The sequence below is a fragment of the Macaca mulatta genome, chromosome 10, assembly GCF_049350105.2.
Source record: "Macaca mulatta isolate MMU2019108-1 chromosome 10, T2T-MMU8v2.0, whole genome shotgun sequence".
NCBI lineage: Eukaryota > Metazoa > Chordata > Mammalia > Primates > Cercopithecidae > Macaca > Macaca mulatta.
Genome location: NC_133415.1, coordinates 113,960,630 through 113,985,404, shown reverse-complemented (window position 1 = coordinate 113,985,404; position 24,775 = coordinate 113,960,630).

Sequence of the window (24,775 nt, the reverse complement as noted above, 5' to 3'; positions counted from 1 at the left end):
GGGCCTGGACTGCAGCTGCGAGGATCCCATCTAGCACGTGAGCGTAAGAGAAAGAGAACAAGCAATGACAGAGAGAGAGAGAGATAAAGTGCAAATAAAAAGAAAAAAGGGAAAAAATAAGAGAAAGACTGAAAAAGACAGAGATCAAAGACAGGCACAGGGAGTAAAACTAGGAAAAGAAATAGTGTAAAAGGAAGGGCAAAAGTTAAGGCATGTTAAAAATTACCTGTGAAAGTCGTAAAAAAAGTTACAAAAGGGAATGTATGCAAAAAGTGTTATATAATTTACATAATTTAAAAGTAATTAGGCCTCCTAAATGTGAAACTATTACGTTTATGTGCAAGGTATGTAAAAAAATATACTTTCGGTAAAAAAATTATAAAAAATCATAAAAATGTAAATTTTTACCTAAATGAAAAGGTTAAAAGGTATATGTTTTGTTTTAAGGTTTAAGCACGTTTTAAATGTTAATTATAAAGAAAATTCTATGTGGAAACATATTAGCTAAAGTTAAAAAGGTGTCATCCAGTTTTTCTGTAAACTGGACATTAAAATAAAAGCGCAACAGGTTTTTTTTTTAAGCACTAACCTGCTCTTTAACAAAAATTATAAAAAGTTAAAAAAGTCTATAAGAATCTTACCTTATAGTCAGACATTAAAATTAAATAATGTCTATAAGGTTTAATTAAAATTAAGTTTAACATTAATAACACACTAATATAAAAGTAAAATTTAACTTATTTGGTATAAAATCATACAAAAAGCACCGTCAAATATAAAATGGTGTTTTGCTTTCTTTAGTCTAAAAACTAATTTTAAAAAATATATATAGAAAAAAGAAATATTGCTAAACCAAAAAAAAATGTTAACCAAACCTCTTATTAAAAAAATTCTTGTTAGGGAAAACTGCATCAAAAAAGCCATTGGGGCCCCCCAGCACAGCATTAATACCAAGGAGTTTCCACCTCCAGCGGCTCCTAAAAAAGCCACAGCAGGCAGTGGGGACCTAACCGCAAACACTTTCTGTGCAAGGGAGTGGGCCAAGCAGCCCTGAAACCACACAGCCCAGCCCAAGGCCGAGGGCCACACAGCAGGGGCTCAGGCAGGAGCAAGGTCCAAAGGCAGCAGGGTAAGTCACAAGACCCCTCATCCCCAATGCCACAATGCCCAGGGGCTGTGAAGGCCACAGGGAGGCCGAGACCTTCAAAGAGGGCCAGGCTGTGGCGTCCCCTGGGCAACGCGAAGCGGGGCTAAAGCAGGAGGCATCACCGTACGGCCTTGGGCCCCAGAATGTGCAAAGCTCTAGCAAGGTGGAAAGCCCCAAAAAGTCCCTCAAAGGCAACATGGGTAGGAATAAAAAAAAAAAAAAAGAAAATCTCAGCAAAAAGGCACTAAGAACTATAAAGTCCACTACTAATATCCCCACATTTAAAACAAAAATCAGTTTCTCAAAAATTATATACTTAATTTATCTTCCAATTTCCCTTCCCTCAAAACTAAAAATCCTTTAGCACAGGTGCCACCCCTACAATTTCCAGTACACCAGCACCAGCCTAAAGACCATGTCCTCATCAAAGGATTAAAAAAAAAAAACCCAAAAAATCAAGCCAGCCTAGGAAGGACCCTATCTTGTGCTGCTAACCACCGAGACTACTGTTCACACAGAAAAAATATAAACAAACACGTCATACTCAAGTCAAAAAAGCGTCATCGCCATCAGAGTCATAGGCCAGTATCCCAGGGTCAAGCCCTACCAAGCTAAAGCTAAAAAAATCTTAATCTGTCTTTGCTTTTCCTTTTCTTTCTGTTACTGCCCAATTTATTATTAATGTAACTAAATCGAACTCTCCTGAAGTTATCACTTTTAATGTTTGTTTAGTTGTCACTCCTCCCAAACACAATAACAAGACCAAAGTTTACTATAACAAGACTATAGTTTACTATAGAGACCAAAGTCTCTATAGTAAAAGTAAAAAAAACCTAAGGCAATAACCTTGAGCAGCCCTGCAGGACCCACAGTGAAACTCTGCAGTTTCCATGGTCCAGCCCTGCAGGACCCATGGTCAGCCCCTGGAGTACGTGTGGCCCAGCCTTTCCACACCTGTGGTGCTGAAGCACCTCCCGTGGCCCATTGTTTCATAAGGCAAACAATAGCAATTAAAACAAGGTCTCAAAATATAAATGCCTGGCTAAAACGAATTAAATATTTCATCCACGCTCTTAATAAAAGCGACAGTTATGCTTGTGTGCACGGTAGGCCAAAGGCCAGGTTGTCCCCTTCCACTCTAATCAACGAAACATGAACTGCATAGCTCTTTTTCAAAATCCTGCAACCTAGGATTATAAACTGTACCCAACTCTCTCTGCTGTTTCCTGAAGTGCAGTACCCTGCAGGTCAGCCCCCAAGGACCATGCAGCCTCCATCATCCAAGACCAGTTTTACCTCGTGTCTCCAATGACAAGGGGAAAATTTGGCATACCTTAAAGACAAAATGCAGTAAAGTCAGGCACTTCCAAGAGCTAACCCTTCAGTCCACCCTTAGTCATCCCTAAGCAAATATATGGTAGTATTATAAAAAACCTTTAGTAAACACTTGGCCAAATAATTAAAGTAGTACTTATGCTGTAGTTCAATTAGCTATCCTTTTACCCTGGCATTTCATCAACAACAACAACAAAAAATTACAACATAGGCAAATAAAAAAAGCCTCAAAAAAAAGCAGCCCCTTATAGATCTTTTAATTCCCATGTCTATTTAAATGCAAGTTCCTCATAAAGTACCAAATAAATTTAAAGCCAAAAATCAAATAGCTGCAGAGTTTAAGTCAACGTTGTTTTGGTAAGTAACAATTAATACAAATGTAAGTTAAATAAACTACATTTATTACAACCAGCAAAAATTTGTTCACTATACCAAAAATACTGTGAAAAAAATAGCTAAACAATTAAAATCCACTAGTCAAAAGACCTAAAAATCCTTTCAATATAATATTAGCAAAAAAAGTAGTATTTGTGTTATAAGCAAAACTCAGTGTTGCACCTTTATCCCAAACAACACTGCTCCCAATAAAAGCATAACAAAAGCCCTCCAGGAACTTACTGCCTTATCAAGTAGGTTAACAAAAACTTATAGGCATTAACAACCCGATTTCAAATCGGCTCAAAAGGTGATTTGGCCAAACAAACAAACAAACAAACAAAACAAACAAACCATTGCCTCAGTCCTTACTTCTCTAGCAACTGTAGTAAGTATACTTCTCCTTGTTAGATGTTATATTATACCATACATCCAAAAGTTAAAACAATTAAGCCAAGGCATATTTTTAAAATACTTAAAAATCTATACAAACAAAAAGAAAAAATTGTAGAAAATAAAAAATTCCTCTTCAAAGTTTCCCTTCTTGTCAAAGAATAAATCACACCATGGAATACTATGCAGCCATAAAAAAAGATGAGTTTGGGTCCTTTGTAGGGACATGGATGCAGCTGGAAACCATCATTCTCAGCAAACTATCGCAAGAACAGAAAACCAAACACCGCATGTTCTCACTCATAGGTGGAAACTGAACAATGAGATCTCTTGGACTCAGGAAGGGGAACATCACACACCGGGCCTATTATGGGGAGGGGGAAGTGGGGAGGGATTGCACTGGGAGTTATGCCTGATGTAAATGACGAGTTGATGGGTGCTGAGGAGTTGATGGGTGCAGCACAGCAACATGGCACAAGTATACATATGTAACAAACCTGCACGTTATCCACATGTACCCTAGAACTTAAAGTATAATAAGAATAATAACAAAAAAAAAAGATTGAAGAGATTTGAATGAGTTGATTGTGGACCCAGAGCAGTAAAATAAAAAAATTATTATTCAATTTGAGAAATAAAAATGATTTAAATAAAAAAAGAATAAATCATAAGTGTGATAAATAATAGTTTCTTTTAAAGACTACTTTATGCTAGACATGCTCACAGGCCTGTAGTACATTCTAATTCCTTGTACTTTAACTGAAATATCTGTGCTGGACCTGCTCACAGGCATGTCCCAGCTCCCAGCCTATGCCCCTTCCTTACTTAGGAATGTTATTCCTTTTCTAAGTCCTTTTGTAAGAAACTTCCTCTTTTCCTTAGTCTTTCCATTGCTTTTACCTATTTAAAAAAGTTTTAAACTGTTAGTCAATCGGGTTTTAGTTTAAATTGTAAGGTCTGGCTCCAGCCAATAAAAATAGGACACAGTAGCAAAGACAAAATACGTAAGGAATAAATACTTCTGCTTTTCCTTTGTTTGGGTGTGTTCTCACCATTATTCCCTCTGCAATGAGCACCCTTTCTGCAGAAAGTAAAAATTACCTTGCTAAAAAAATTAAATTTATGTTCAAATGTTATTTCTTTGTGGCACCGGGGAACAAGCATTCTATTTCTAAATGAATATTTTTACATATAACAATATTGAACAAAATAGACAAGGTTCCTAATCTACTGCCTGGCAGGAGAGGCAAGCACTAATCGAATAATGGCATCAATGAACGTAATGACTACAAATTGTGGAGCATGTGCATGTGAGGTCACAGACAGACAGTCCAGCATGTGCCAAGGCCTCGGGTACTGGGGGAACATGGAGTACAAAGGACTGGAAATCACAGAGTGCTAAGGATGTGGTGATGTCAAGGCCCAAGGGCTGAGCGGGGGCTATGGCAACTAAGTAGGTCCTTTTGGTCACCAATGTCAGAGCAATGGGAAACCAGTGAGGGCTAAAAGCCAGGCGAGGGCGTGGCCAGAGGTGCTGGTTTCAGGAGCCCTCTCCAGCACGCTGGTGGGGGCAGGTGGGTCAGCGGCAGGTCCTACTGGGAAACAATGGATGGTGGGGTTGATGGTGCCAAGTTTTTCTTTTTTTTTTTTTTTTTTTTTTTTTTTTGAGACGGAGTCTCGCTCTGCCGCCCAGGCTGGAGTGCAGTGGCCGGATCTCAGCTCACTGCAGGCTCCGCCTCCCGGGTTCACGCAATTCTCCTGCCTCAGCCTCCCCAGTAGCTGGGACTACAGGCGCCCGCCACCTCGCCCGGCTAGTTTTTTGTATTTTTTAGTAGAGACGGGGTTTCACCGTGTTAGCCAGGATGGTCTCGATCTCCTGACCTCGTGATCCGCCCGCCTCGGCCTCCCAAAGTGCTGGGATTACAGGCTTGAGCCACCGCGCCCGGCCAATGGTGCCAAGTTTTTCTTCTGCTCCCACGTTGTGAACCTGCCACTCTGTGGTTTTGATGACTGGGGAAGTAGACGAACTGGTTCCTGCTCCCATGCTTACTTTTTGATTTTCATAAATGCAAATTAAAATACTTATCTGGTCTATAAAGACTTGGCATGTTTAAATAACCATTATCCCTTCAATGTATTCCAGGGATGTCGGAATCATTATTCTCACAGATAGAATAGGCATTAAATCCACAGGGGAGTCATTAAAAGATGGCTATTTCTCTCCATTTGACCGAAGCCGCAGTTGTAATGTATTTATTCAGGATTTAGAAAATGGGATTCAATTAGAACTGAAACGGTGTTAAATTAAGTAATTCCTATTGTATTTGCCTGACAGACAGGGGTGGCCTGACCTGGGAGGGAAAGGGCCCCTCCCGGCAACCAGGTTCCCTCATGCCACTGACGAGATGCCACTAACCCGGGGAGAGCCAGCTTAACCCCTTAATCACTCCTGTAATTCCATCAGTGACATCTAAGAGCCACACAGCTTTATTGATATGATTTGGTACCTTAATAGGAATAATCTTTATTCGAGTTGTCTGGAAGGGGCTTAGCTTTCTCAGGGTTGCTGTCAGATACTAGTCCTGAGGTTTGATCATGCTCGTTTTAAATAACCAGGTATTATGAAAGGATAAAACACACAGAAATGGATGCGCCAGCTGCCTTTTTTAATCTCACTTTTTTACAGTGATAGAGGTTGAGATTTTCAATGACAAGGAGACTCGAGCTGTTTGGAGAGACACTGTTCTGACGCCTGCCTTGTCACAGTTAAATTCCCAGTTGCCGTCTCCCGAAGGAGTGTATGTAAGACAGTTGTTATGGGCCTGAAGACAGAATCTGCTAGCCAATTGAAAAGCAAAATGAAAACTAATAATGATTTTAAAATCACTAACATCCCACTCTCCCCTGCAAACAAAACAAAACACAAAAAACCCTACTGATTTTCAGTTCAGCTATCTAGACAGAACATATATTCCAAACAGCGATTAAATGCCTCTGTTCTGCTGTACAGCCATGATGTAATGTAGGCATTTAGATACCACATCGGAACAAATCAGCACCCACAGACGTGGCTAAAACTGCACACTGCCGTCACAAAAGACACGCCCAGATGTGTATTCTGAAAACAGAAACCTCCTCCTGCATAGCGGACTGTGCTCTGCTGCATTTACTAATTTGAGATGATCCCTAGAATGCTATGATGAAACTTCTGCTGGCCACAAATGATCCTCTCCTCCGGTAAGGTACACAATGTATTTGTAGAAACTGATAGAACCAATGGCAGTGACATCTTTTCTGTTCTTAGAAAATAAATGATGGTTAATTCTGGTTTGAGTAGAAAAGGCAGGAGGACGAGGGGCTTAAAGCAACTGAGACTGTGGATTTCTGCGACGGGTGTTGAAACGGAAGCGCGGATTGGGACACATGATAGGAAATGTTTGCAGCCTCTTGACAAATGGTAACCTCAATGAGTTCTTCACACATGCGGGATGAGGAAGGTGGACTTGGCAGCTTTCAAAATATTTCAGAATACTTATTCACTCACAGAAGTGGCTAAGATATGACCAACAGACGTCCCTTTCAGAGTGTCTGGAAGCAGATGTGCATCTTTGTAAGGCGTGAGGGAGCTCAGGGGCGTGGGCTTGGGGTGTTCAACTTAACAGAATACTGTTCACCTAGAAGGCTGACACCAGCTCTTTGCCAATCAGGAGAAGATTCTGGAGTTCAAATGGAAGCTTATTTCCTCCAAACGTATTGAGGAAGCAACAGTTCATTACATGAATTCCTGTTTGCATTACATGAATTCCAGAAAAGCCTGAAGCGTTTAGTGCTCATTCTTCAAGAACGATGTCATCAGCTGGAAGATCGAATCGAAACCTCTACATACCAAGGAACAGGAGAGGCCTTCGGAGATTTGTTGGCGAGATGGAGAATTGTAAGGACAAAATGCGCTCTGTGGAACCTGCCAAGCTCGGGTGGGTGGGATGCCTGCCTAATGGGTGCAAGTGATGAGTCTCATGGGTGTGCTGCTCTGTCAAATGAAGGCTCTTTCCTTAGTTCCTTGAATGTGTTTCACATGTACCACTAGCGTGTTCGAGGGACAGTGTATGTCATTTAGTAAGAGACATAGCTCAGCTTCCTTCCGGAGCGTGAATGCCTTGAATCCCAAACAGAAAACCACAGCCTCGGCACAGTGACTCATGCCTGTGATCCCAGCACTTTGAGAGGCTGAGGTGGGTGGATCACTTGAGCCCAGGAGTTTGAGACCAGCCTGACCAACGTGGCGAAACCCTGTCTCTACTAAAAACAGAAAAATTCGCCAGGCATGGTGGCGCACATCTGTAATCTCAGCTACTTGGGAGGCTGAGGCAGGAGAATCGCTTGAACCCAGGAGGCGGAGGCTGCAGTGAGCTGAGATCACGCCATTGCACCCCAGCCTGGGGAATAAGAGCAAAACTCCATTTAAAAAAAAAAAGAAAGAAAAGAAAACCACAGCTCTTTCTTCTCTCGAGATTTACCTCCGAGCTCCGGGGCAAAGCAGAGCATGTGGAATGCAGTGATGCACACGGTGGCCTGAACCTTCCCTCCAGGGCTCAGTGTCCTCTGAACTGCCCTACTTTCTTTTTTTTTGTTTGTTTGTTTTGAGACGGAGTCTCACTCTGTCGCCCAGGCTGGAGGCGCAGTGGACAGATCTCAGCTCACCGCAAGCTCCGCCTCCCGGGTTCATGCCATTCTCCTGCCTTAGCCTCCCGAGTAGCTGGGACTACAGGCGTCCGCCACCTCGCCCAACTAGTTTTTTGTATTTTTTAGTAGAGACGAGGTTTCACCATGTTAGCCAGGATGGTCTCGATCTCCTGACCTCGTGATCTGCCTAGCCAGGATGGTCTTGATCTCCTGACCTCGTGATCCGCCCGTCTTGGCCTCCTAAAGTGCTGGGATTACAGGCTTGAGCCACCGCGCCTAGCCAAATTGCCCTACTTTCTAATGAGGTGGCACACTTGTTACTCTTATTAATGACCTGTAGTTTATTCCAAAGAACCTCTCAGCTTCTCTAACGGTGACTCCACTGTGATCGCTGCCCTGCCTGAAATGGTATGCAAACTCGTGTTCATGTCGTGAAATGCATGCAGTGACTTAGCATGATGCAACCTGGGATCTTCATGTGAATACCGAGCAGACAAATGTCTTAACTGTACCCTGAGAATGGCCCTGAGTCCTGAAGATGTTATCTCCAAGAGGCTTTATTAACTTGGATGAATTCATATTACCTTCCCCCAAGAGTAGAAATTACAATAATAGCCAAGTCTATGTAAAGAAAATAAAAATTTACAATATTGCATGAATCATGAAATGCTTCACCCACCAGGAGCAAATGGCACATTTACTAAGAATGTTCAGGAAGCCTTTTCATCTCTCCAATGTGTGGCCAATACACCCATATTGGTTTTATATTCCTCTGGCAGACACACTGAAGTGAACATTTAGAATCAGTTACTGTAGTGGACAGGCAACGAACACTGTTTTGCAATGTCTTCATTTCTGAAATCATTGACTGGGAAATGATGTTCTAAGTTATTGGCAGGAGTGCTGATCAATAGACGTCCAATTTATTTGCTCAAGTCCAATCAATTCCTGAAAGATGGGTCCTTGAAAGATAAGAAAGCAGATTATTTCTTGTGGTAATAAACAACAACAACAACAACAACAACAATAATATTTATATGCTTGTCTTGGGCTACAGTTTTCATGTTATCTCATGGAATGCTTGCAATGTAAAAGTCACTATTCTGATTTTATAAATGAGGCTTAGTGATCAAATAACTTTTCCAACCAACACAGAGGAGCACCCAGATTTGAACTCCTCACCCCTTAATGGCTGTTATTTAGTGGCTTCTCAGCAGTTAAGCCAGCACACATCCATCATTACCTGAGTGCCAGGCAGTGTGCCAAGCATGCTATGCAGCCTGCCACTGCACTCGGGATGTGTGGAATGACCTGTTGCATGCCGATAAGGCATGCCAGATCAATTGCACGTCAATAAGCCAGAGCAGTCACCTCAGAGTGGACGGTTTCTGAAGCCTGTTTTCTCCCAGATGTGTAGACCAATCCTCTGAGAAGGAATCTTCTAACAGTGACATGGCTCTAGGCTACCTCGGAACTTCTTCCTGGCCTTAAATGTACGAATTGGGAAACAATCTTCAAAGAGCTTGTTTTCCATCCCAAAGGCATCTTCAGTGGGGCACCTTGGGGTCTACACCTGGGGAGGATGGCAAAGCCAAGGTCAACTGCCTACTTCTCAGCTGCTTCACCTGCTGGACACCCCATCGTCAGGCTAAGAAGTAGGCACCACGTAGGGCTGAACCTTCCCTAGAAAAGAAATGACAACAGCAAAATCAGTTTCCCAACTGCATGGCTGCAATCTTTCACTGGCGATTTAAATTATACAACATTTCGATTACAAACTCCGAAGGATGGCTTCGTCTTAGTCACCCCTCGAAAAATCAGTCGAACTTAGATAATAATAGGAAAGTTGAAAGTAGAACGATAGAGACTTTTTCTAACACCTTTTCCCCATTCAAGTTAAATGACACTTTCGTTTACTTGGTTCAGGGAAAATTCCAGTTGCATTGTGAGCTTTTTAGAAGAATGAGAAATTGATTTTCTCCCCATACAGCATGGAGCACACAAACTCTCATAATCTTTATATAATCTTTACAATGATATATAAAGAAAGCTGCCACTGCATATAAAGTCATCGGGGCCTGGAAAGTCTGTGTTTTTCAACTGCTCAACCACATCCTGATAAACCCTACTGGCCTATTAGGGAAGATAGTTCACTCATATTCGGGGTCCTCTTGCACAAGAAGTCTCAAAATCAAGCGTCCTGGGGTCAGGCAGGGTGTGTGAGGAAGCAGAACTCACTGGGTGTGCAGAGCAGAGAAAGGAAAACCCCCCTCCCCACCTCTGTAGCTACAGCCAATTCCAGTTGTATGGGAAGGTGACCACAGTGGCTATTAGATCTGAATTTTCTATGAAAAGCCAGGAATTCTTTTTTTATATTTAAGTGAAATCGCCTAAGTTTTAAATATCACCAGGGCATTAAAAAACGAAAAAGGCAAAGCGCTGTGAAAGTGAAACACGACGAACCAGCAGGCTGCCCCTTGCTGGCAGGCTGGGGACCCTGGCTTGTTCCTTGATCACGTGGGACCCAAACCCTTCCTTGAGCTGCATCCTTGACAGGTTAATTACTCTGAGTGCCTGCCCTGGACAGCGTGGCTTTTATATTCACACATTTTTACCTTGTTTCTGCTAATACTTCATTACCTCGTTTATGGCTTTGCCTCATGATCTGTTGTCACCCAAATTGTGATATCAGCAGCCTGATTTGACAGGTTATCTCAGGACCTGCTCACATTATTATTCGACTTGCTTTGGGTTCTGTTTTGCAATACTTTATATGCACACACCGACATACTGGGAGCTTTAAATGCATTCAGCACCAAGCATTGTATTTAATAGAGTGATTGCTTAGTTCCCTTTGAAACAATTGCATTTAAAATGCATCGTTCTTTTATTTACTTGTTGGGTCTGCACTCTCTACTTGATGCTAATATTACTTGACTTATCATTCAATCAATAATTCTAGAGAACGATTGGTTTCCTAGAACTCTCCCGCAAATGTCCTTAATTTCCTTGCTTTAATTCCCAGAGTCATTATTATTACCTCCCCAACCTAGAGAGGCTGCAGCTTCACCGCTTGTGGCTGTTGATTGAGAGGGCCCCACACTAAATGCTAAAGATAATTTAAGCTTGTGTGTTGCAGTAGGGTCCACAGCTTCTGCCCTCTTTACCTTCCATTCTTAATCCTTCATTGGAAGCTATTTAATTTGTGCACCCCAGAGTAACCTCATTTTAAATTCATGGGCTGTCATTTAAAAAATTAATCAAGCCACATATGTTTCTAAATATATAATAAACATCCGTTCTATATGGGATGCAGAGGAATTTAGAAAAGTATTTCCTATAAATTTTCCATGAGGATACATGGTAGAACTAGAAGCACAGAATGCCAGTGGCAAATGCTTTTTCTAGCTATTTGTTTTTACAAATAAAAGATGTGCTCTCGAAATTGGATATTAACAGTGGTGCACTGGAAATTGACACGAGCCATGTTTTCATGGAGTGTTGTTAGGTTCCCTGATGCCAGACAAAAGTTGGCTCCGTGAAAATCGATGATTTTATTAAAATATACAGGACCTAGATCCTCACCCTGCTTAGAGGTTTTTTAATGAGGTCGATGCTGAAAACATGGGGTTCTGAAAAAAGTTGAATAAATGGCATGTCAATTCTGTTAAATCATGTGTGGTTATATATTTTTTCCTTTTTCTCCTCAAAAAGGAGAATGGCCTTTCTCCATTCAGCCTGTAGCAGGCTGAATGGCCACAGCACTCAGACGTCATGTGATCTTGTTAAGATGGGCTACTTGCCTCTCAATAAAGTCACAAAAATGAGGCTGAACAGTGCTGTCTCCTGATAGCACACACATGTCCAGATGTCGAGATGTCTACGCGGGGCTTGTCTCCATGACACACAAGATCATGATGTTCATTAGTGCCACAATTGGTATAATATTAACTTTCAGAGCTACTGAAAGATCTAATTAGATGGAATGAGTGATTTTTAAACACTTCAGGCTGCGATGATCCTCACTTTGCACAATAAATTAAGCTTCCATGCATGAATCTGGGCCTGGTGGGTTGGAAGAAAAAACGCAGCCCTGTCTTTGTCTGATGCAGTTGCTTCTGTAATTCTCATTGTGAAGACTAACACAGATTTTGTTGTACAGGGTGAGTGGGAGAACGCTGTGAAGTTCATAGATAGTTCTAGACCATACTACTTAGCTACCAAGTCTTAATTGGAATGTTTTATTCTTCTAAAATAGGAGGGAGAAATGGCTAGCTTATGGGAGCTCCAACATTAATCCCCTTCTTTCTCTATTTCTTTTCTTTTCTTTTCATTTTTTGAGACGGTGTCTTGCTCTGTCACCAGGCTGGAGGGCACTGGGGTGATCTCAGCTCACTGCAACCTCCGCCTCTCAGGTTCAAGCAATTCCCTTGCCTCAGCCTCCCAAGTAGCTGGGACTACAGGTGCGCACCAACACACGCAGGTAATTTTTTGTATTTTAGTAGAGAAGGGGTTTCACCATGTTTGCCAGGATGGTCTTGATCTCCTGACCTCGTGACCCACCCGCCTTGGCCTCCTAAAGTGCTAGGATTACAGGCGTGAGCCACTGCGCCCCGCCTTCTTTCTCTATTTCTAATTGGCTATTTCGGAGGCAAGATATATTGTATTCTGTTCACAAATTCAGCAAGGTGAGAAGTCATGTGTCATGATTTAGTGTCTTCCTGGAAACTGCAGCTCGACCTAAGTAGAAGCAATCTATCTCTGGCAAAGATGCTGCAGTGTGTGTGAGCCCGGGCTGGGCTGGGAATTTGTGACCAGGGGGCACACATGGGGCATTAAGATTTTCCAAGTGTCACAGTACCTTGTCACAATATTATGTCACCTCTTCCCAAAGTCTCAAGCAAATTGTGACAACATGTAACTTGTCAAATAATTATCTGTTGAGGCTAATGAATGTAGACAGGCTATGGGAATATTTCAGATAAGTGGAACCTTCAGAGGCTGGCGTCTGGGTGAGAGACAGGCGGGTGGTGACTTTAACATGGCATGCCCACTTCTTTGGAAGACTTTAACTTCGAGTCAAGAGTTCTTACGCAGGCAGTCCATTTCTTAAGTTTACAGATCTGTTCTAGTCTATAGAAATACCAGCTTGAATGTATTTTAAATGATGTATTTTAAAAAGATTCATCTCAGCATCATTTGTATTAGGAAATCATTGGGGGTCATTATATTGCAATGTATAGGAGTGCAGAAGCAGTTATATAAATTGAGATACATTCATATAGAATGTGTTACAGCAGTGAGAAAGAACGTGGTTGATCCTGTGCTCTGACATGGAAGGGTCACCAGTATGGTCAAATGTAGAAAGCAAATCTTAGGATGATGTGCATGTGTAATCTTAGTATTGTCAAGGAAAGACAGTAGGAAATAAAATTGTCCTTGTGTGTCTGTGTGTGTCCCTCGGTGTGCATGTGTGTGTCTCTGTGCACATGTCCCTGTGTGCATACCTGTGCATGAGTGTATGCATGTGTGCAGGTGCACGTATGCATGCCTGTGCACATGTATGTGTATGTGCACACATCACAGCATTTGTCTGGAAGGTCACACGTGCATCCATTCTCTGCTTTTATCTGTGCGGATGGTATTGAGGTATATGGGTGGAGTTTTTACTTTATCTACATTTATATTTTCTGTGTTTACTGCAGCTGGTGTGGATTATTTTGTAACAAATGCAATCAACCTACAACACCAGGAAAAACAAAATGCGTGGTCCTTCCAGGGTGAAAGCAGCACTTGCAGCAACAGCCCATAGGGAAAGTGAATAACTTAACAGGAGGGATTTAATCTCAGTCCATCGTGGGATGTGCTGGACCAGATGCCTCCAAGAAGGTGGCTTTTGCCTCTTTCCAGAAGGAAGCTGCTGGCCTTTTCTGGGCTTCCTGAGGACTGAGGCAGGCACAGGGATCCACACACACTGTGGAGTGGGTCATGGTTTCTAAATGTTCTTTCCCCATTGGTTTGCAAAAAGATGACAAGAATTCAGATTCCACAATCACAGCAATAGCAAAAGCCGCCACCATGATTTAGTTAATAGGCATCATGTGTTCTAAGTGTTCTCCTAATGTTATCTCATTGAATCCTTGAAACCAGAGTTTCAGGGAGATCTATTACTATTACAAATTACAAATGAAAATACTTAGCAGTGGAGTCGTAATTGTTCCTTAAAACTGGTTGGATTGCAGTGATTTTGGAGAGGTTAGTGCACACATCTCTAGCTAATTCTTTACCTGCTTCCTTTAAGAAGGCACCTCAGAGGAGGAAAAGCTGTTCACCCTGGAGGAAAATTCCCTGGTAGGTCTCACTTCTGCCCACATTCTGTGGCTTTGGCCAGTAGCATCAATGCACAACCTTGGTTTCCAGTCTGTGAAGTGGGGTCAGAGATACTCACATACCTCCCGGGTACGTGTGAGGCACTGAGCATCTAAGTGTGGAGATGCTCCAAAACCCTTCGAGGGCTGCATCCTCCCAGACCGGCTATGATTACCCGAGTCTGTGCAGAGACCGACGCAGGGCTGAGTCCAGTGCCACAGCTTTGCTACTTTAAGTGGCCTTGAGAAGGAGTCTGGGGCTGTCTCGATTTCCCTGATTTACAGGTTTCCCTGTAAACCTGTACCTTCATGTGTATCACAGATCACTGGAGAGAATTTTATGAGCAGGGGCCTGACCTGAGGACAGGGCTGGGGTTGGAGCAAGGGCTCATTAAGGGGCCTGGTGGCTCGATGAGCAACCTGTTTGCATGGCAGACACATCTACCCCGAGGGAGAGGCAGCATGTCAGAGAAGACTGTTCACCTTCACCCTCCAAAGAATCACTGGCCTGAGCCCTTCGTGCATCACCCCTGAGGCTGCAGCCTGCTTGAATAGGGCATGAAGCCAGAGGAGCTTGGGTTTTTGCCCTGCCAGTAGGAAAGGAGAAAAGAAATGTGCCTGTGTTCTGGGAGAGGCTCAGTAAGTCATCTGCCCATCTAGCTTATGTTAAAGTGGTTGTAAAACTGTTTACCTGACACCCAGGCCCCAGGTCATAAAATTAAAGCCAATCATTAACTAGTGCCTTCCTTAGAGAGAGGCATTCTGTAGAAAAGCACAGGACTGAGCCCTCTCAGCCCTCCAAGGGCGTCCCAATTAACAATTGCAATACCCTGTGGTGTCCATAAATATCCTCGTTTTATGTCTAGGAGCGGAAAGAAGTAGAAACTGGGCATTATGGGAATTTATTAAGGTCTCAGAGCCATCAGCTGTAAAAAATGTTCTCTACTTCTCTGGGCAAAGCATTTCCCTTGGATGTCAGAGTAGAACATTGGGGTCATATGGCATATGAAAAGACTTATGGAGTTTCCCAAGGAGAGAAAAACCATTGTTATAATGCAAATCTTAATCCTTTCTTTCATAATTTTTGCAACAATTATTTTTTAATTGTGCAAGTAATTTTTTATGCTTATTAAAAATGCAAAAATGTAAGGTAATACAAAAATTCGCCTTGACCTTCACCCCAACCCAGTTCAGAGGTAAGTTCTGTCAATGGATCTGCATGCACCTTTCCAGACTTTTCATTTACAGGCAGATACGCACATGTAAAGATAGGTGGTTCTGTTTTCCCATAGATACGATCATACCACACTTTATCACTTTGCAAGTTGTTTTTGTTGCAGTATATCTCGGAAATCTTTCAGTATCAGTGCATATAAAAGTACTGAATTCTTTGTCATTGACATAATTTTTCATAGCGTAGACCAGGGGTTCTGCAAACTATATAGCTCACAGGCCAAATCCCGCCATCAGTCTGTTTTTGCACAGCCCTCAAACGAGGAATGGTTTTTACATTTTAAGCTGTTGTTAAAAAATATAAAAGATAACACAAGGCAGAAATAGAATGTCCAACAAAACCTAACACATTTGCTGTCTGGTCCTTTCTAGAAAATGTGCGCCTGCTCCTGCTACAGAAGGACCAGGGGTTATCTCCCAAGTTCCCTGTTGGTGAGCAGTTTAGGCTTGTTATGGCCTGAATGTTTTTGTCCCTCCCGGATGCACAGGCTGAAATACTGACTCCTAAGATGATGGTGTTAGGGGATGAGGCCTTTGGGAGGTAGTTAGGTAAGAAGGGAGCCCTCATGAATGGGATTAGTGCTCCTGTAAGGAGAAGCCAGAGAGCTCTATCGCTCTTTCTGTTATGTGAGGGTGCAGAGAGGGTACCATCTGCAAATCAGGAAGTGGAAATCAGGATTCTCCCTACACAGCATATACACCGGTGCCTTGACCTTGGAGTGTGCAGCTTCCAGAACCATGAGTAATCCATATCTGTTGCTGAAGTCACCGAGTCTATGACAATTTGTTACAGCAGCCCAAACTAAGACAAAGCTGCTTCCAGATCAGTATTTTTTGTAAAATATAGACAATGCAAAATTTACCATTTCCACAATTTTTAAGCATACAATTCAGTGATATCTGATACATTCACAATGCTATGAACCATCATCACTATTTCTAGAACTTTTTCATTGTCCCAAACATCAAGTCTGTATCCATTAAGCAATAACTCCCCATTCCTCCCTCCTTCCCTCCCTCCAGCTTTTGGTAACCAACATTCTATTTTCTGTCTCTTTGAATTTTCCTATTTATTCTAAGTACTTCATATAAGTGGAAACATACAGTATTTGTCCTTTTGTGACTGGCTTGTTTCACTCAGCATAGTGCTTCCAAGGTTTATTCGTATTGGAGCATGTGTCAGAAACTTCCTTCCTTCTTTCCTTTCTTTCTTTCTTTTTTTTTTTTTTTCTGAGATAGTCTCACTTTGTCACCCAGGCTGGGTGCAGTGGCATGATCTTGGTTCACTGCAACCTCAGATTCAAGCGATTCTCCTGCCTCAGCCTCCTGAGTAGCTGGGATTGCCAGTGTGCCCAGCTAATTTTTGTATTGTTAGTAGAGACGTGATTTCACCATGTCAGGCTGGTTTCGAACTCCTGACCTCAGGTGATCCACCTGTCTTGGCCTCCCAAGGTGCTGGGATTACAGGTGTGAGCCACTGCGCCCGGCCAGAACATCCTTTCTTTTTAAGGCTAAATAGTATTTTCTTGTGTGCACACACCACAGTTTGTGGATTCATCCACAATTCATCCCTTGTGGCCATCTGGGTCGTTTTCCCTGTCTGGCTATTATGAAGAGTACTGCTATGAATACTCATGTACAAGTATCTGCTTGTGTCCCTGTTTTCAATCCTTTTGGCCATATACCTAGGAGTGGTATTCTAGTTTAATTTTAATTTTATTGCCAATACCATAAATGCTTAAATGAACCCCTTCTGTGTGCCGCCTCTTGTTCTTGAATGCAGGCATCTCCCTAGACTGGGAGTGGAGAAGCAGGACTGCTCTGCAGAAGGTGAGGTGCATTTTCACCTTTCACCTGGGCAGTTTCACCTCCAGGAACTGCGTAGGCAATGCCACCTCCATCACTGTGAACATGGCAGCGCAGGGGAGCCTTCGGATAGACAAGTTCTTGGGGTCACAGGGGCTTCACACAACGTTTGATGTTCCTGTGTCTCCCTGGGGCTGACCATTAAGAGCCTCTTGTATCTCCAGTATATCTATATTTTGCAGAATGGTGTTCTGCATAGCTCTGATTTATCCTCAAGATCATTGCCTCTAATTATCTTCATTGACAGATTTCATGAAACAAACACTGGAACACACCATCACCTTCATCTCCGGAGGGTCTGAGTGCCAAAATAAACCTCTGGCCTGTGAGAACAGTCAGCTCACTTTACTTGCTGGTTCTCATTCAGTGTGCTGGGCTGAAACACAAAGCAGTCTGCTCTTCAGGAGCCTCACCTCTGCCTTCTCTTTTGGGTCCTGGCAAACCGTGTTGACCTGTACGATTGACAAAATGTGGGCACATGCAGGTGTTGTCCAGCATCCTGGCTGGGCATCTAGAGGCCACGTCTCTGGTGGCTCAAACCCTCTGGAGGGTAGGGATGCAGGAAGTTGCTGGTCAAGAGCAGCAGACAATTAGGGATTATAAAAGTCCTTAGACCTTCCAAAAGGTGTCCTAACCCCAGTGCAGCCTGAGATGAGTTAACTGACTTGAATCCATGAAAGAATCAATGACTGGAGGCTAAATGAAATTTGAGGCTATCCAAAGAGAACAGAAGAGGTGAACAGAGTGAGGATGGGGACACTCCATGAAGACAGGGCCATTGAGGGCTCAGAGAGCCCCGAACTGGTGGAGCACCCATTTCCAGGGATTCCTGGAATAACCAAATTGTGCTGTGGATAAGCAAAGTGTGGTGCATACACACAATGATATTTAACCTTTGAGTTTGAAGTTGCTTCTGCCGATGTGATGCCTCTCACAGAAACAATCATCATCACCATCTTTCTTTGATTGCCTCTTGGTTTCCAGCTATGCAGCTGGGAGGAGGGAAGGATATGGAGGAAACCCTGCAGGTTCACACTGTAGAGGGGCAAGGCCTACTCCCCCAACACCTCCCATCTGTTTCTCTTCACTTTGCAAATTCAACACATGTTTAGTTTTGTTGTCTTGGGTCTGCAGCTGCAAGAGCCCTTCTTCTGGCTCCTGGGACCTACCTGGAAGCCTGGCCTCAGCCCATAGGAGTGTTCCTTCTCCATCAAGGCCCCTTGGGGATAGAGGGCTTGTGTGATGCCACAGCATGTGCCTTGCCCAACTCAAGGAGAGGACACATCTGCCTGAGACCTGGCTCTGTGGCAGAGGGTCTGCACCCTCTCCCTCCTGAAAATCATCCAGGTCTGCTTCAGCGCAGCACAGTATTTGTCTACGTGATGTTCACAGTTGGGAACCTGGTCCAGCAGCAGCCTCCCTGCTCCCTCTTAAAGGAGAAGCTGCAAAACCCGTCCTGCCCTTACTGCACCGTGGGGACAGCAGGAGCATTGGCACCCTGTGGTCCTGCCTCTCCCAGGCTGACTGGTCCAGGGCGGAGCATCTGACTGAGGAGCTTCCCCTTCCTGGCTGAGTCAATGACACAAAACCCCTATGGTCTGGATTAAATCCAAGCAGGGCCAACTAGGCTCGTTTGTACCAGACATCTGGGAAGGATTTGCCAGTGTTTGGTGCAAAAGGAACAAGTAGGCAGCAGCCAACTTCTTGGCAGTTTCTGGAGGAACCCATGAGACACAGCCACCCAGTCCTGGTGCAGAGGACTCTGAGCCACCCAGATTCAGGTCTTCCCCCATGGGTCCCTGGGAGAACCTGCCCCACAGCCTGCACACCTCAGTTTCCTTGGGATTCCTTATATGGCTTCCTGTATAACACAAGTGAAAACCCTACTCCCAAGTGAGTCTGAGTGGAGACTTTGTTGCTTGTAACCAAAGAGCTAACCTAAAACATGACCTTCCTAAGTGCTTAATAGTAATACAGACACTTTCTTGAGTTCTTGCAGGGTGTCCAGAGCTGAGCTAAAATCATTACAACAGTTGAATCACTTGATACTCACAATCCTATACACATGTTTATTCACATGTCATGCATTTTTTTGGGTACTGAGTGCAGGCCAGACAGTTCTAGGCACCGAGGAGACCGTCATAAGCAAGGAGAAAGTAATCCCAGCCCCCAGGGAGTGTGCAGGTAGTAGGCACAATATAAACACACAAATGAACAAGATGCTCTTAGAGAATTGTGTGTTGAGACAGTAACATGTGATAAAGGATGGAGAGTCCCGGAGGGATGGAGGATATTGAACATTATTTCAGCTGAGAATTAATGCTGATGAGGATTTGGTGAGTTAAAGATCTGAGGAGATCTAGGAGATGATTGTGGGTATGGTTGATGGTTGTGGAGACAGTTGATGGATGGTAGCGATGGCTGATGGATAGTAGAGATGGTTAATGAATGGTGGAAATGATTGATGGATGGTGGCAATGGTTGATAGATGGTGGTGATGGTTGATGGATGGTGATGGTAGATGGATGGTGGAGATGATTGATGGATGATGGAGACAGTTGATGAATGGTGGAGGCAGTTGATAGATGATAGTGATAGTAGATGGATGGTGGAGATGGTTCTTGGATGGTAGAGATGGTTGGTGGATGGTGGAGATGGTTGATGGATGGTGGAGATGGTTGATGGATGATAAAGATGGTCGATAGATGATGGTGGAGATGGTTGATGGGTGGTGGAGATGGTTGATGGATAGTGGAGATGGTTGGTGAATGGTAGAGATGGTTGATGGATGGTGGAGATGGTTGGTGGATGGTAGAGATGGTTGATGGATGGTGGAGATGATTGATGGATGGTGGAGATGGTTGGTGAATGGTAGAGATGGTTGATGGATGGTGGAGATGGTTGGTGGATGGTAGAGATGGTTGATGGATGGTGGAGATGACTGATGGATGGTGGAGATGGTTGATGGATGGTGGAGATGGTTGATGGATGATAAAGATGGTCAATAGATGGTGGTGGAGATGGTTGACGGATGGTGGAGATGGTTGATGGATGGTGGAGGTGGTTGGTGGATGGTGGAGGTGGTTGATGGATGGTGGAGATGGTTGGTGGATGGTGGAGATGGTTGATGGATGGTGGAGATGGTTGATGGATGGTGGAGATGGTTGATGGATGGTGGAGATGGCTGGTGGATGGTGGAGATGGTTGGTGGATGGTGGAGATGGTTGATGGATGGTGGAGATGGTTGATGGATGGTGGAGATGGTTGGTGGATGGTGGAGATGGTTGACGGATGGTGGAGATGGTTGACGGATGGTGGAGATGGTTGACGGATGGTGGAGATGGTTGACGGATGGTGGAGATGGTTGATGGATGGTGGAGATGGTTGGTGGATGGTGGAGATGGTTGATGGATGGTGGAGATGGTTGATGGATGGTGGAGATGGTTGATGGATGGTGGAGATGGTTGGTGGATGGTGGAGATGGTTGGTGGATGGTAGAGATGGTTGGTGGATGGTAGAGATGGTTGGTGGATGGTGGAGATGGCTGGTGGATGGTGGAGATGGTTGGTGGATGGTGGAGATGGTTGATGGATGGTGGAGATGGTTGGTGGATGGTGGAGGTGGTTGATGGATGATGGAGGTGGTTGGTGGATGGTGGAGATGGTTGATGGATGGTGGAGGTGGTTGGTGGATGGTGGAGGTGGTTGGTGGATGGTGGAGATGGTTGGTGGATGGTGGAGATGGTTGATGGATGGTGGAGATGGTTGATGGATGGTGGAGATGGTTGGTGGATGGTGGAGATGGTTGATGGATGGTAGAGATGGTTGGTGGATGGCAGAGATGGTTGGTGGATGGTAGAGATGGTTGGTGGATGGTGGAGATGGTTGGTGGATAGTGGAGATGGTTGATGGATAGTGGAGATGATTGGGAGGGTCACTCCCGAAGTCAGGGTGTGGGTTTCTTTTATGAGGCTCTGCAGTAAAGGGAAGTAAGGGGAACCATATAGCAGTGGGGTTTTCCCAGCCCATGCATGGTAGTCCAACGTGCCCTTCATACAACATATGTCTCATTAGCATCTCAAATCTCCACCTCTGGGCATGAGTTCTAGCATTCACATAAGGAAAAGGTAACTATGAATGGAAGTTAAGCCTAGCTGTGCATGCAGGGCCTTGGGAAAGTCACTGATCCCCTAAAGCAGAAACGTGTGGTTAAAAGCTTCTTGGGCCTTTGATGCTGATTGGCTGGAGTTACAGTTGGAGTAAGGGGCCTTTGTTATTTTTTTTTCTCCAGACCACATGGAAACAGGAAACCAGACAGCTTGCCTGTCTCAGGCCCACCTGTGTCACCCTTGCCTGTCTGATGAGCAGGGTCTGGATGGGCAGAGACAGCTGGGTCACTTCTTTATTTTAATGACAGAGGAAACTGTCCACAAAGTCACCTTCATTCCCGCCTTCTCAGTAGACAGAGGTCTTGTGCTTGGACCAAGAGCATTCCATGCCGAAGCAAGGACTCCACTTAGCCTCAGGTGTTCCCTGAAGACAGGTGACCTGTGAGCCAGGCAACTCCTCTTTAATGCATCTGAGGAAGGGCCAGAGTTTTCAAAGTGCCCATCCTTGGCCTAAGCTTTTGGCCAACTGGGAAAATGCACATCCCCAATGAGCCCCATAGCCTCCGTGCTGGCTGAAGCGTGTCTAAGACCCAGCATGGACTGGCGCAGGTCCCTGGGCCCCGGGCTTGAGTCAATGATGCAGTGATCTGGAAAGAAGTATTTAGGAACGTCTATTTAGTTATGGCCCAATTCCCTTTTACTGCATCCTGCTGAAAACTTTATCCCCAACAGTTTTGCAAATGAGTTGAGCTGGCTTTTAGCAGAAATCCATTCATTAATGTGGATATTTTCATTCACAGATGGATACATTTGGAGCATGACAAGCACTTGGCATGTGTAGGGGAGAGTCGCAAGGCACTTGCTGTTCAGGACAGGATGGAGCTCCAGCACCCACCACCCTCACTCAGCACCAAAGAGGCAGGGGCGCTTGCTGCTTTTGCTCATCTAGCCCAGTGCCAGGCGTGTCCAGGACTTCAGTGAAGAGTCATTGCATTCAGTGAATAATTTAATTAATGGGAGGATGTACAAGATGGCAAATGACTCCTCCAGCTTCTCCCTCATGAATTTGCTCCTGGGCCAGCAGAAAGCAGCTGAAAATAAAAGCGAAGCCTCTGGCCATTCGCCAGGCCAGCTCAAAGCTGCTGCCAGTGGCGGTCATCGATGGGCAATGACCTGGAACTCGGGCGGGCAGTTCCGACTCATTCCACAGCAGCTCTTTGTTATGTTTATAACCCTTAGAAAGAGCAAGTGATTTACTGTCAGTGTTTTATCTAGCTGTGGGCTAAACAGTCTCATAGCATCCTTGGCTTGGTGATTCGAGAAGAAGCGGGCTATTTTTGTGACTGTTTTCTTAGCATACAGTGAAGACAGATCCAGCCAGTGGATTTCACAAAGGACAAAGGACAGACTCGAGGAAGGAGACAGAAGGGCACAGGAGGATACAATGATGCCACTTCCACACTCAATGGCAGTAAGCAACCTGTCCATCGTTCCTGCAACACCTGTTTGCTTCCGTTAAAAGGTGAATATTAATCTGTAAATCAGGGCAGCTACAATACAACACATCCTTTTATTTGAGACACATGCAATCATTAATGAGCCCTGTGATGGTTAATTTCAGGTGTCAACTTGATTGGGTCATGGAAAGTCTAGATATTTGGTCCATCATTATTCTAGGTATGTCTGCGAGGGTGTTTTGGGATAAGATTAACATTTATTTTCATTTATTTATTTTATTTATTTTTTATTTTCTGAGACAGAGTCTTGCTCTGTTGCGCAGGCTGGAGTGCAGTGGTGTGATTTCGGCTCCCTGCATCCTCCGCCTCCTGGGCTCAAGCAATTCTCCCACTTCAGCCTCCCAAGTAGCCAGCCTCCCTGGCTAATTTTTTGTATTTCTGCTAGAGACGGGTTTGCCATGTTGCCGAGGCTGGTCTCAAACTCCTGAGCTCAAGCAGTCTGCCCACCTGGGCCTCTCAAAGTGTGGAATTATAGGCACGAGCCACTGCACCTGGCTGAGAGTAACATTTAAATCGGCAGGCTGAGTAAAGCCAATTGTCCCCCATCCCACCTCACTATGGGGGGCCTTGTCCAGTCCGTCGAAGGACTGCATAGAACACAAAGGCTGACCTTCCCCCAAGTGAGGGAGAACGCCTCCTGTCCGATGGTCTTTGATCAGGGACAGCGGCCTTTTTCCTGCCTTTGTGTAACCCAGGATTCCCGGGTTTGGGACATGCACGGCACAAAAGCAGCTGTTTGTAACTGTTGTACCTCAGTTTTTGTTGTTTCAGAAAGTTCCAAGAAGCAGCTCAGCCCTGGAAAAACAAAACCTGGTCAGTCCAGAGATGCCTGAGTTGGAGATGAGCTTTGGGGAACTCTCCTCCTTTACCACGCTAAACACCCGGCCCAGGGAGGAGCTTATTTGCCTTTTTCGACACATGCAATGTAAGTAGAAGCATGATCAGCAACCACACCTGCACCGCCTTTACCCCACCTCGCATGCAACGTCTCAGCTCACCAGCCTAATAAAAGCCCTGTTGTCAGCTTTGTTCGGGAAGGCACCGCTTTAGGGTGGGGACTATCCCTGGTGTCCTCTTTACTTGCTGCAAGTAATAAAATCCCCTTGTTAAATCTTCCCTGCTTGAGGCTACTGGACTGTCATCTGCCAAGCAATAGAACCCACCCATTGTGCAGGTAACACTCCCAATGTCCCAGATGGGACGAACACTGCGGATTTGTACTGCAACGTTGGCTCTTGCCTGGTCTTGAGACTTCTGACTAGAACTTCATCATCGGCTTTCCTGGGACCCCAGCTTACCAGCTCCCCCTGCAGATCTCAGGACTTGTCAGCCTCCATCATGGCATGAGCCAATTCCCTACAATCAATCTCTCTACACACACATCCTGTTGGTTCTGCTTCTGTGGAGGGCCCCAGCTGACGCAAGTTCCCATGATGAGAATTCAATGCAGTCATTGTGAAGGCTTCACCCCCATGTCAGGTGGTTGCTGCTAGGGTGTCAGAGGAGGTGTACAGGGACAGAAGCCTGGGGAGCTGCCTTGGGGTTTGGTCTTTATTGGTCCCTGGAAATGTGCCCTTGTCCAGTCGGGCATGGCTCCTGGAAAGGGGGCTCTGCAGCACCCACCCCAAGCCCGGGTGTGTGGATCTTTGCTGGCACTGGCAGCCACCCTCTGGGCTGCAGCCTGCTACGGAGCACCACGGGCCAAGTCCAGTGTGGCTGTGAGGACAGCGCCCCTCAGCACCTGCAGCTG